The sequence below is a fragment of the Schistocerca serialis genome, chromosome 1, assembly GCF_023864345.2.
Source record: "Schistocerca serialis cubense isolate TAMUIC-IGC-003099 chromosome 1, iqSchSeri2.2, whole genome shotgun sequence".
Classification (NCBI taxonomy): Eukaryota; Metazoa; Arthropoda; class Insecta; order Orthoptera; family Acrididae; genus Schistocerca; species Schistocerca serialis.
The window spans coordinates 21,757,702-21,772,212 of record NC_064638.1 but is presented as its reverse complement, the minus strand read 5'-3'; positions in this window follow the sequence as shown (position 1 = coordinate 21,772,212).

Sequence of the window (14,511 nt, the reverse complement as noted above, 5' to 3'; positions counted from 1 at the left end):
TTTCCGTATTTCGTGGCCAATAAGAAGGTCCAAAGGATACAGTAAACCTGAAGTGATGCATCGGAACCTATAACTAATGTCACGGGGATCGTTCAAAACATAGACAGTAGGAAGAGTCAATCTTCTTGTACTTATGTCGGCATTATGCCTTTTGTATTTAGTTCCGATGCCATTTCTGTGTTTCAACGTCAATAAGAAGGTCCTAGGGATAGAGTAAACCTGAAGTGAAGCATCGGAATCTATAACTAGTTTCTCAGGAATGGTTCAAAACATAGTCAGTAAGAAGAGTCAGTCTTCTTGTACTTAAGTCGGCATTGTGCCTCTTGTATTTAATTCCGATGCAATTTCTGTGTCTCATCGTCAATAAGAAAGTCAGAGGGATACAGTAATCCTGAAGTGAAGCAACGGAATCTATAACTAGTGTCACAGGAATGGTTCAAAACAGTCAGTAAGAAGAGTCAGTCTTCTTGTACTTAAGTTGGCATTGTGCCTTATGTATTTAATTCCGAAGCAATTTCTGTGTTTCATCGTCAATAAGAAGGACCAAAGGATACAGGAAACCTGAAGTGAAGCATCGGAATTTATAACTAGTGTCACAGGATTGGTTCAAAACATAGACAGTAAGAAGAGTCAGTCTTCTTGTACTTAAGTCGGCATTGTGCCTTTTCTATTTAATTCCGATGCAATTTCTGTATTTCGTCGCCAATAAGAAGGTCCAAAGGATACAGTAAACCTGAGGTGAAGCTTCGGAATCTATAACTAGTGTCACAGGAATGGTTCAAAACATAGTCAGTAAGATGAGTCAGTCTTCTTCTACTTAAGTCGGCATTGTGCCTTTTGTATTTAATTCCGATGCAATTTCTGTGTTTCATCGTCATCAAGAATGTCCAAAGGATACAGTAAACCTGAAGTGAAGCATCGGAAACTATAACTAGTGTCTCAGGAATGGTTCAAAACATACAGAGTAAAAAGAGTCAGTCTTCTTGTACTTATGTCGGCATTACGCCCTTTTCAATTTAATTCCGATGCAATTACTGTGTTTCATCGTCAATAAGAAGGTCAGAGGGATACAGTAAACCTGAAGTGAAGCATCGGAATCTCTAACTAGTGTCACAGGATTGGTTCAAAGCATAGTCAGTAAGAAGAGTCAGTCTTCTTGTACTTAAGTCGGAATTGTGCCTTTTGTATTTAATTCCGATGCAATATCTGTGTTTATCGTCAATAACAAGGTCCGAGGGATACAGCAAACCTGAAGTGAAGCATCGGAATCTGTAACTAACGTCACAGGACTGGTTCAAAACTTAGTCAGTAAGAAGAGTCAGTCTTATTGTACTTAAGTCGGCATTGAACCTTTTTTATTTTATTCCGATGCAATTTCTGTGTTTCATCGTCAATAAGAACGTCCAAGGGATACAGTGAACCTGAAGTGGAGCATCGGAAACTATAACTGGTGTCACAGGAATGGTTCAAAGCATAGACAGTAGGAAAAGTCAGTCTTCATGTACTTAAGTCGGCATTGTGCCTTTTCTATTTAATTCCAATGCAATTTCTGTGTGTCATCGTCAATAAGAAGGTCCAAGGGATACAATAAACCTGAAGTGAAACATCGGAATCTGTAACTAGTGTCACAGGAATGGTTCAAAACATAGACAGTAAGGAGAGTCAGTCTTCTTGTACTTAAGTCGGCATTGTGCCTTTTCTATTTAATTCCGATGTATTTTCTGGTTTTCATCGTCAATAAGAAGGTCAGAGGGATACAGTAAACGTGAAGTGAAGCATCGGAATCTATAACTAGTGTCACAGGAATGGTTCCAAACATAGTCTGTAAGAAGAGTCAGTCTTCTTGTACTTGAGTTGGCATTGTGCCTTTTCTATTTATGTCCGATGCAATGTCTGTGTTTCATCGTCAATAAGAAAGTCCAAGGGATACAGTAAACCTGATGTGAAGCATCGGAATCTATAACTAGTGTCACAGGAATAGTTCCAAACATAGTCAGTAAGAAGAATCAGTCTTCTTGTACTTAAATTGGCATTGTGCCTTTTCTATTTATGTCCGATGCAATGTCTGTGTTTCACGTCAATAAGAAGGTAAAAGGGATACAGTAAACCCGAAGTGAATCACCGGAATCTATAACTAGTGTCACAGGAATGGTTCAAACATAGTCAGTACGAAGAGTCAGTCTTCTTGTACTTAAGTCGGCATTGTGCCTTTTGTATTTAATTTCGATGCAATTTCTGTGTTTCATCGTCAAAAAGGAGGTCAGAGGGATACAGTAAACCTGAAGTGAAGCATCTGAATCTATAACTAGTGTCACAGGAATGGTTCAAAAACATAGACAGTAAGAAGGGTCAGACTTCTTGTACTTAAGTCGGTATTGTGCCTTTTGTATTTAATACCGACGCAATTTCTGTGTTTCATCGTCAACAAGAAGGTCCAAGAGATTCAGTAAACCTGAAGTGAAGCATCGGAATCTATAACTAGTGCCACAGGAATGGTTCAAAACATAGACAAAAAGAAGAGTCAGTCTTCTTGTACTTTAGTCGTCATTGTGCCTTTTGTATTTAATTCCCATGCAATTTCTGTGATTGATTGTCAATAGGAAGGTCAGAGGGATACAGTAACCCTGAAGTGAATATCGGAATCTATAACTAGTGACACAGGAATGGTTCAAATCAGTCAGTAAGAAGAGTCAGTCTTCTTCTACTTAAGTCGGCATTGTGCCTTTTGTATTTAATTCCGATGCAATTTCTGTGTTTCATCGTCAACATGAAGGTCCAAGGGATACAGTAAACCTGAAGTGAAGCATCGGAATCTATAACTAATGTCACGGGATTCGTTCAAAACATAGGGAGTAGGAAGAGTCAGTCTTCCTGTACTTAAGTCGGCATTGTGCCTTTTGTATTTAATTCCGTTGCAATTTCTGTGTTTCATCGTCAATAAGAAGGTCAGAGGGATACAGTAAACCTCAAGTGAAGCATCGGAATCTATAACTAGTGTTACAGGAATGGTTCAAAACTGTCAGTAGGAAGAGTCAGTCTTCTTGTACTTACGTCGGCATTGTGCCTTTTCTATTTCATTCCGATGCAATTTCTGTTTCATCGTCAATAAGAAGGTCCAAGGGATACAGTAAACCTGAAGTGAAGCATCGGAATCTATAACTAGTGTCACAGGAATGCTTCAAAACATAGACAGTAGGAAGAGTCAGTCTTCTTGTACTTAAGTCGGCATTGTGCCTTTTGTATTTAATTCCAATCCATTTTCTGTGTTTCATCGTCAATACGAAGGTAAGAGGGCTACAGTAAATCTGAACTGAAGCATCGGAATCTATAACTAGTGTCACAGGAATGGTTCAAAACATAGTCAGTAAGAAGAGTCAGTCTTCTTGTACTTAAGTCGGCATTGTGCCTTTTGTATTTATTTCAGATGCAATTTCTGTGTTTCATCGTCAATAAGACGGTCCAAGGGATACAGAAAACATGAAGTGAATCATCGGAATCTATACCTAGTGTCACAGGTATGGTTCAAAACATAGTCAGTACGAAGAGTCAGTCTTCTTGTAGTTAAGTCGGCATTGTGTCTTTTGTGTTTAATTCCTATGCAATTTCTGTGTTTCATCGTCTAAAAGAAGGTCAGAGGGATACAATAAACCTTAAGTGAAGCATCGGAATCTATAACTAGTGTCACAGGAATGGTTCAAAAACATAGACAGTAAGAAGGGTCAGACTTCTTGTACTTAAGTCGGCATTGTGCCTTTTGTATTTAATACCGATGCAATTTCTGTGTTTCATCGTCACCAAGAAGGTCCAAGAGATAAAGTAAACCTGAAGTGAAGCATCGCAATCTATAACTAGTGTCACAGGAATGGTTCAAAACATAGAAAAAACGAAGTGTCAGTCTTCTTGTACTTTAGTCGGCATTGTGCCTTTTGTATTTAATTCCGATGCAATTTCTGTGTTTCATCGTCAATATGAAGGTCCAAGGGATACAGTAAATCTGAAGTGAAGCGTCGGAATCTATAACTAGTGTCACAGGAATGGTTCAAAACATAGACAGTAAGAAGAGTCAGTCTTCTTGTACTTAAGTCGGCATTGTGCCTTTTTTATTTAATTCCGATGCAATTTCTGTGTTTCATCGTCAAAAAGAAGGTCAGAGGGATACAGTAAACCTAAAGTGAAGCATCGGAATCTATAACTAGTGTCACAGGAATGGTTCAAAACATAGACAGTAGGAAGAGTCAGTCTTCTTGTACTTAAGTCGGTATTGTGCCTATTGTATTGACCTCCGATGCACTATCTGCGTTTCATCGACAATAAGATGATCCAGGGGATACAGTAAACCTGAATTGAAGCATCGGAATCTATAACTAGTGCCACAAGAATGGTTCAAAACATAGACAGTAGGAAGATTCAGTCTACATGTACTTAAGTCGGCATCGTGCCTTTTGTATTTATTTCCGATGCAATTTCTGTGTCTCATCGTCAATAAGAAGGTCAGAGGGATGCAGTGAACGTGAAGTGAAGCATCGGAATCTATAACTAGTGTCACAGGAATGGTTCAAAACATAGTAAGTAAGAAGAATCAGTCTTCTTGTACTTAAGTCGGCATTGTGCCTTTTGTATTTAACTCCGATGCAATCTATGTGTTTCATCGTCAATAAGAAGGTCAGAGGGATACAGTAAACCTGAACGGAAGCATCGGAATCTATAACTAGTGTCACAGGAATGGTTCAAAACATAGTCAGTAAGAAGGGTCAGTCTTCTTGTAGTTAAGTCGGCATAGTGCCTTTTGTATTTCATTCCGATGCAATTTCTGTGTCTCATCGTCAATATGAATGTCCAAGGGATACAGTAAACCTGAAGAGATGCATCGGAATCTATAACTAGTGACACACGAATGGTTCCAAACGTAGACAATAAGAAAAGTCAATCTTCTTGTACTTAAGTTGGAATTGTGCCTTTTCTATTTATGTCCGATGCAATTTCTGTGTTTCATCGTCAATAAGAACGTCCATGGGATACAGTGAACCTGAAGTGAAGCATCGGAATCAGTAACTAGCGTCACAGGAATGGTTCAAAGCATAGACACTAAGAAGAATCAGTCTGCTTCTACTTAAGTCGGCATTGTGCCTTTTCTTTTAATTCCGATGCAATTTCTGTGTTTCATCGTCAATAAGAAGGCCAGAGGGATACAGTGAACCTGAGGTGAAGCATCGGAATCTATAACTAGTGTCACAGGAAAGGTTCAGGACATAGACAGTAGGAAGAGTCAGTCTTCTTGTACTTAAGTCGGCATTGTGCCTTTTCCATTTTCATTCCGATGCAATTTCTGTATTTCATCGTCAATAAGAAGGTCCAAGGGATACAGTAAACCTGAAGTGAAGTATCGGAATCTATAGCTAATGTCACGGGAATCGTTCAAAACATAGACAGTAGGAAGAGTCAGTCTTCTTGTACTTAAGTCGGCATTGTGCCTTTTGTATTTAATTCCGATGCAATTTCCGTGTTTCATCGTCAAAAAGAAGGTCAGAGGGATACAGTAATCCTGAAGTGAAGCAACGGAATCTATAACTAGTGTCACAGGAATGGTTCAAAACAGTCAGTAAGAAGAGTCGGTCTTCTTGTACTTAGGTCGGCATTGTGCCTTTTGTATTTATTTCCGATGCAATCTCTGTGTTTCATCGTCAATAAGATGGTGCAAGGGATACAGTAAACCTGAAGTGAAGCATCGGAATCTATAACTAGTGTCACAGGAATGGTTCAAAACATAGACAGTAAGAAGAGTCAGTCTTCTTGTGCTTAAGTCGACATTGTGCCTTTTCTATTAAATTCCGATGCAATTTCCGTATTTCGTGGCCAATAAGAAGGTCCAAAGGATACAGTAAACCTGAAGTGATGCATCGGAACCTATAACTAATGTCACGGGGATCGTTCAAAACATAGACAGTAGGAAGAGTCAATCTTCTTGTACTTATGTCGGCATTATGCCTTTTGTATTTAGTTCCGATGCCATTTCTGTGTTTCAACGTCAATAAGAAGGTCCTAGGGATAGAGTAAACCTGAAGTGAAGCATCGGAATCTATAACTAGTGTCTCAGGAATGGTTCAAAACATAGTCAGTAAGAAGAGTCAGTCTTCTTGTACTTAAGTCGGCATTGTGCCTCTTGTATTTAATTCCGATGCAATTTCTGTGTCTCATCGTCAATAAGAAAGTCAGAGGGATACAGTAATCCTTAAGTGAAGCAACGGATTCTATAACTAGTGTCACAGGAATGGTTCAAAACAGTCAGTAAGAAGAGTCAGTCTTCTTGTACTTAAGTTGGCATTGTGCCTTATGTATTTAATTCCGAAGCAATTTCTGTGTTTCATCGTCAATAAGAAGGACCAAGGGATACAGGAAACCTGAAGTGAAGCATCGGAATCTATAACTAGTGTCACAGGATTGGTTCAAAACATAGACAGTAAGAAGAGTCAGTCTTCTTGTACTTAAGTCGGCATTGTGCCTTTTCTATTTAATTCCGATGCAATTTCTGTATTTCGTCGCCAATAAGAAGGTCCAAAGGATACAGTAAACCTGAGGTGAAGCTTCGGAATCTATAACTAGTGTCACAGGAATGGTTCAAAACATAGTCAGTAAGATGAGTCAGTCTTCTTCTACTTAAGTCGGCATTGTGCCTTTTGTATTTAATTCCGATGCAATTTCTGTGTTTCATCGTCATCAAGAATGTCCAAAGGATACAGTAAACCTGAAGTGAAGCATCGGAATCTATAACTAGTGTCTCAGGAATGGTTCAAAACATACAGAGTAAAAAGAGTCAGTCTTCTTGTACTTATGTCGGCATTACGCCCGTTTCAATTTAATTCCGATGCAATTACTGTGTTTCATCGTCAATAAGAAGGTCAGAGGGATACAGTAAACCTGAAGTGAAGCATCGGAATCTCTAACTAGTGTCACAGGATTGGTTCAAAGCATAGTCAGTAAGAAGAGTCAGTCTTCTTGTACTTAAGTCGGAATTGTGCCTTTTGTATTTAATTCCGATGCAATATCTGTGTTTATCGTCAATAAGAAGGTCCAAGGGATACAGCAAACCTGAAGTGAAGCATCGGAATCTGTAACTAACGTCACAGGACTGGTTCAAAACATAGTCAGTAAGAAGAGTCAGTCTTATTGTACTTAAGTCGGCATTGAACCTTTTTTATTTTATTCCGATGCAATTTCTGTGTTTCATCGTCAATAAGAACGTCCAAGGGATACAGTGAACCTGAAGTGGAGCATCGGAAATTATAACTAGTGTCACAGGAATGGTTCAAAGCATAGACAGTAGGAAAAGTCAGTCTTCATGTACTTAAGTCGGCATTGTGCCTTTTCTATTTAATTCCAATGCAATTTCTGTGTGACATCGTCAATAAGAAGGTCCAAGGGATACAATAAACCTGAAGTGAAACATCGGAATCTATAACTAGTGTCACAGGAATGGTTCAAAACATAGACAGTAAGGAGAGTCAGTCTTCTTGTACTTAAGTCGGCATTGTGCCTTTTCTATTTAATTCCGATGTATTTTCTGGTTTTCATCGTCAATAAGAAGGTCAGAGGGATACAGTAAACGTGAAGTGAAGCATCGGAATCTATAACTAGTGTCACAGGAATGGTTCCAAACATAGTCTGTAAGAAGAGTCAGTCTTCTTGTACTTGAGTTGGCATTGTGCCTTTTCTATTTATGTCCGATGCAATGTCTGTGTTTCATCGTCAATAAGAAGGTCCAAGGGATACAGTAAACCTGATGTGAAGCATCGGAATCTATAACTAGTGTCACAGGAATAGTTCCAAACATAGTCAGTAAGAAGAATCAGTCTTCTTGTACTTAAATTGGCATTGTGCCTTTTCTATTTATGTCCGATGCAATGTCTGTGTTTCATCGTCAATAAGAAGGTAAAAGGGATACAGTAAACCCGAAGTGAATCATCGGAATCTATAACTAGTGTCACAGGAATGGTTCAAACATAGTCAGTACGAAGAGTCAGTCTTCTTGTACTTAAGTCGGCATTGTGCCTTTTGTATTTAATTTCGATGCAATTTCTGTGTTTCAACGTCAAAAAGGAGGTCAGAGGGATACAGTAAACCTGAAGTGAAGCATCTGAATCTATAACTAGTGTCACACGAATGGTTCAAAAACATAGACAGTAAGAAGGGTCGGACTTCTTGTACTTAAGTCGGTATTGTGCCTTTTGTATTTAATACCGACGCAATTTCTGTGTTTCATCGTCAACAAGAAGGTCCAAGAGATTCAGTAAACCTGAAGTGAAGCATCGGAATCTATAACTAGTGTCACAGGAATGGTTCAAAACATAGACAAAAAGAAGAGTCAGTCTTCTTGTACTTTAGTCGGCATTGTGCCTTTTGTATTTAATTCCCATGCAATTTCTGTGATTGATTGTCAATAGGAAGGTCAGAGGGATACAGTAACCCTGAAGTGAATATTGGAATCTATAACTAGTGACACAGGAATGGTTCAAATCAGTCAGTAAGAGGAGTCAGTCTTCTTCTACTTAAGTCGGCATTGTGCCTTTTGTATTTAATTCCGATGCAATTTCTGTGTTTCATCGTCAATATGAAGGTCCAAGGGATACAGTAAACCTGAAGTGAAGCATCGGAATCTATAACTAATGTCACGGGATTCGTTCAAAACATAGAGAGTAGGAAGAGTCAGTCTTCCTGTACTTGAGTCGGCATTGTGCCTTTTGTATTTAATTCCGTTGCAATTTCTGTGTTTCATCGTCAATAAGAAGGTCAGAGGGACACAGTAAACCTCAAGTGAAGCATCGGAATCTATAACTAGTGTTACAGGAATGGTTCAAAACAGTCAGTAGGAAGAGTCAGTCTTCTTGTACTTACGTCGGCATTGTGCCTTTTCTATTTCATTCCGATGCAATTTCTGTTTCATCGTCAATAAGAAGGTCCAAGGGATACAGTAAACCTGAAGTGAAGCATCGGAATCTATAACTAGTGTCACAGGAATGCTTCAAAACATAGACAGTAGGAAGAGTCAGTCTTCTTGTACTTAAGTCGGCATTGTGCCTTTTGTATTTAATTCCAATCCATTTTCTGTGTTTCATCGTCAATACGAAGGTAAGAGGGCTACAGTAAATCTGAACTGAAGCATCGGAATCTATAACTAGTGTCACAGGAATGGTTCAAAACATAGTCAGTAAGAAGAGTCAGTCTTCTTGTACTTAAGTCGGCATTGTGCCTTTTGTATTTATTTCAGATGCAATTTCTGTGTTTCATCGTCAATAAGACGGTCCAAGGGATACAGAAAACATGAAGTGAATCATCGGAATCTATACCTAGTGTCACAGGTATGGTTCAAAACATAGTCAGTACGAAGAGTCAGTCTTCTTGTAGTTAAGTCGGCATTGTGTCTTTTGTGTTTAATTCCTATGCAATTTCTGTGTTTCATCGTCTAAAAGAAGGTCAGAGGGATACAATAAACCTTAAGTGAAGCATCGGAATCTATAACTAGTGTCACAGGAATGGTTCAAAAACATAGACAGTAAGAAGGGTCAGACTTCTTGTACTTAAGTCGGCATTGTGCCTTTTGTATTTAATACCGATGCAATTTCTGTGTTTCATCGTCACCAAGAAGGTCCAAGAGATAAAGTAAACCTGAAGTGAAGCATCGCAATCTATAACTAGTGTCACAGGAATGGTTCAAAACATAGAAAAAAAGAAGTGTCAGTCTTCTTGTACTTTAGTCGGCATTGTGCCTTTTGTATTTAATTCCGATGCAATTTCTGTGTTTCATCGTCAATATGAAGGTCCAAGGGATACAGTAAATCTGAAGTGAAGCGTGGGAATCTATAACTAGTGTCACAGGAATGGTTCAAAACATAGACAGTAAGAAGAGTCAGTCTTCTTGTACTTAAGTCGGCATTGTGCCTTTTTTATTTAATTCCGATGCAATTTCTGTGTTTCATCGTCAAAAAGAAGGTCAGAGGGATACAGTAAACCTGAAGTGAAGCATCGGAATCTATAACTAGTGTCACAGGAATGGTTCAAAACATAGACAGTAGGAAGAGTCAGTCTTCTTGTACTTAAGTCGGTATTGTGCCTATTGTATTGACCTCCGATGCACTATCTGCGTTTCATCGACAATAAGATGATCCAGGGGATACAGTAAACCTAAATTGAAGCATCGGAATCTATAACTAGTGCCACAAGAATGGTTCAAAACATAGACAGTAGGAAGATTCAGTCTACATGTACTTAAGTCGGCATCGTGCCTTTCGTATTTATTTCCGATGCAATTTCTGTGTCTCATCGTCAATAAGAAGGTCAGAGGGATGCAGTGAACGTGAAGTGAAGCATCGGAATCTATAACTAGTGTCACAGGAATGGTTCAAAACATAGTAAGTAAGAAGAATCAGTCTTCTTGTACTTAAGTCGGCATTGTGCCTTTTGTATTTAACTCCGATGCAATCTATGTGTTTCATCGTCAATAAGAAGGTCAGAGGGATACAGTAAACCTGAACGGAAGCATCGGAATCTATAACTAGTGTCACAGGAATGGTTCAAAACATAGTCAGTAAGAAGGGTCAGTCTTCTTGTAGTTAAGTCGGCATAGTGCCTTTTGTATTTCATTCCGATGCAATTTCTGTGTCTCATCGTCAATAAGAAGGTTCAAGGGATACAGTAAACCTGAAGTGAAGTATCGGAATCTATAACTAGTGTCACAGGAATGGTTCAAAACATAGACAGTAAGAAGAGACAGTCTTCTTGTACTTAAGTCGGCATTGTGCCTTTTCTATTTAATTCCGATGCAATTTCTGTGTTTCATCGTCAATAAGATGGTGCAAGGGATACAGTAAACCTGAAGTGAAGCATCGGAATCTATAACTAGTGTCACAGGAATGGTTCAAAACAGTCAGTAAGAAGAGTCAGTCTTCTTCTACTTAAGTCGGCATTGTGCCTTTTGTATTTAATACCGATGCAATTTCTGTGTTTCATCGTCATGACGAATGTCCAAAGGATACAGTAAACCTGAAGTGAAGCATCGGAATCTATTACTAGTGTCTCAGGAATGGTTCAAAACATAGAGAGTAAAAAGAGACAGTCTTCTTGTACTTAAGTCGGCATTACGCCCTTTTCAATTTAATTCCGATGCAATTACTGTGTTTCATCGTCAATAAGAAGGTCAGAGGGATACAGTAAACCTGAAGTGAAGCATCGGAATCTCTAACTAGTGTCACAGGAATGGTTCAAAGCATAGTCAGTAAGAAGAGTCAGTCTTCTTGTACTTAAGTCGGCATTGTGCCTTTTGTATTTAATTCCGATGCAATATCTGTGTTTCATCGTCAATAAGAAGGTCCAAGGGTTAGAGTAAACCTGAAGTGAAGCATCGGAATCGGTAACTAGCGTCACAGGACTGGTTCAAAACATAGTCAGTAAGAAGAGTCAGTCTTATTGTACTTAAGTCGGCATTGAGCCTCTTTTATTTTATTCCGATGCAATTTCTGTGTTTCATCGTCAATAAGAAGGTCCAAGGGATACAGTGAACCTGAAGTGAAGCATCGGAAACTATAACTAGTGTCACAGGAATGGTTCAAAGCATAGACAGTAGGAAAAGTCAATCTTCATGTACTTAAGTCGGCATTGTGCCTTTTCTATTTAATTCCAATGCAATTTCTGTGTTTCATCGTCAATAAGAAGGTAAGAGGGATACAGTAAACCTGAAGTGAGCATCGGAATCTGTAACTAGCGTCACAGGAATGGTTCAAAACATAGACAGTAAGAAGAGACAGTCTTCTTGTACTTAAGTCGGCATTGTGCCTTTTCTATTTAATTCCGATGCAATTTCTGTGTGTCATCGTCAATAAGAAGGTTCAAGGGATACAGTAAACCTGAAGTGAAACATCGGAATCTATAACTAGTGTCACAGGAATGGTTCAAAACATAGACAGTAAGAAGAGTCAGTCTTCTTGTACTTAAGTCGGCATTGTGCCTTTTCTATTTAATTCCGATGCAATTTCTGTGTTTCATCGTCAATAAGAAGGTCAGAGGGATACAGTAAACGTGAAGTGAAGCATCGGAATCTATAACCAGTGTCACAGGAATGGTTCAAAACATAGTCAGTGAGAAGAGTCAGTCTTCTTGTACTTAAGTTGGCATTGTGCCTTTTCTATTTATGTCCGATGCAATGTCTGTGTTTCATCGTCAGTAAGAGGTCCAAGGGATACAGTAAACCTGATGTGAAGCATCGGAATCTATAACTAGTGTCACAGGAATAGTTCCAAACGTAGTCAGTAAGAAGAATCAGTCTTCTTGTACTTAAATTGGCATTGTGCCTTTTCTATTTATGTCCGATGCAATGTCTGTGTTTCATCGTCAATAAGAAGGTAAAAGGGATACAGTAAACCTGAAGTGAATCATCGGAATCTATAACTAGTATCACAGGAATGGTTCAAACATAGTCAGTACGAAGAGTCAGTCTTCTTGTACTTAAGTCGGCATTGTGCCTTTTGTATTTAATTCCGATGCAATTTCTGTGTTTCATCGTCAAAAAGGAGGTCAGAGGGATACAGTAAACCTGAAGTGAAGCATCTGAATCTATAACTAGTGTCACAGGAATGATTCAAAAACATAGACAGTAAGATGGGTCAGACTTCTTGTACCTAAGTCGGCATTGTGCCTTTTGTATTTAATATCGATGCAATTTCTGTTTTTCATCGTCAACAAGAAGGTCCAAGAGATTCAGTAAACCTGAAGTGAAGCATCGGAATCTATAACTAGTGTCACAGGAATGGTTCAAAACATAGACAAAGAGAAGAGTCAGTCTTCTTGTACTTTAGTCGGCATTGTGCCTTTTCTATTTAATTCCGATGCAATTTCTGTGTGTCATCGTCAATAAGAAGGTCCAAGGGATACAGTAAACCTGAAGTGAAACATCGGAATCTATAACTAGTGTCACAGGAATGGTTCAAAACATAGACAGTAAGAAGAGTCAGTCTTCTTGCACTTAAGTCGGCATTGTGCCTTTTCTATTTAATTCCGATGCAATTTCTGTGTTTCATCGTCAATAAGAAGGTCAGAGGGATACAGTAAACGTGAAGTGAAGCATCGGAATCTATAACTAGTGTCACAGGAATGGTTCAAAACATAGTCAGTAAGAAGAGTCAGTCTTCTTGTACTTAAGTTGGCATTGTGCCTTTTCTTATTATGTCCGATGCAATGTCTGTGTTTCATCGTCAATAAGAAGGTCCAAGGGATACAGTAAACCTGATGTGAAGCATCGGAATCTATAACTAGTGTTACAGGAATAGTTCCAAACATAGTCAGTAAGAAGAATCAGTCTTCTTGTACTTAAATTGGCATTGTGCCTTTTCTATTTATGTCCGATGCAATGTCTGTGTTTCATCGTCAATAAGAAGGTAAAAGGGATACAGTAAACCTGAAGTGAATCATCGGAATCTATAACTAGTATCACAGGAATGGTTCAAACATAGTCAGTACGAAGAGTCAGTCTTCTTGTACTTAAGTCGGCATTGTGCCTTTTGTATTTAATTCCGATGCAATTTCTGTGTTTCATCGTCAAAAAGGAGGTCAGAGGGATACAGTAAACCTGAAGTGAAGCATCTGAATCTATAACTAGTGTCACAGGAATGATTCAAAAACATAGACAGTAAGATGGGTCAGACTTCTTGTACTTAAGTCGGCATTGTGCCTTTTGTATTTAATATCGATGCAATTTCTGTTTTTCATCGTCAACAAGAAGGTCCAAGAGATTCAGTAAACCTGAAGTGAAGCATCGGAATCTATAACTAGTGTCACAGGAATGGTTCAAAACATAGACAAAGAGAAGAGTCAGTCTTCTTGTACTTTAGTCGGCATTGTGCCTTTTGTATTTAATTCCGATGCAATTTCTGAGATTCATTGTCAATAGGAAGGTCAGAGGGATACAGTAACCCTGAAGTGAATATCGGAATCTATAACTAGTGTCACAGGAATGGTTCAGAACAGTCAGTAGGAAGAGTCAGTCTTCTTGTACTTTCGTCGGCATTGTGCCTTTTCTATTTCATTCCGATGCAATTTCTGTTTCATCGTCAATAAGAAGGTCCAAGGGATACAGTAAACCTGAAGTGAAGCATCGGAATCTATAACTAGTGTCACAGGAATGCTTCAAAACATAGACAGTAGGAAGAGTCAGTCTTCTTGTACTTAAGTCGGCATTGTGCCTTTTGTATTTAATTCCAATCCATTTTCTGTGTTTCATCGTCAATACGAAGGTAAGAGGGCTACATTAAATCTGAACTGAAGCCACGGAATCTATAACTAGTGTCACAGGAATGGTTCAAAACATAGTCAGTAAGAAGAGTCAGTCTTCTTGTACTTAAGTCGGCATTGTGCCTTTTGTATTTATTTCAGATGCAATTTCTGTGTTTCATCGTCAATAAGACGGTCCAAGGGATACAGAAAACATGAAGTGAATCATCGGAATCTATACCTAGTGTCACAGGTATG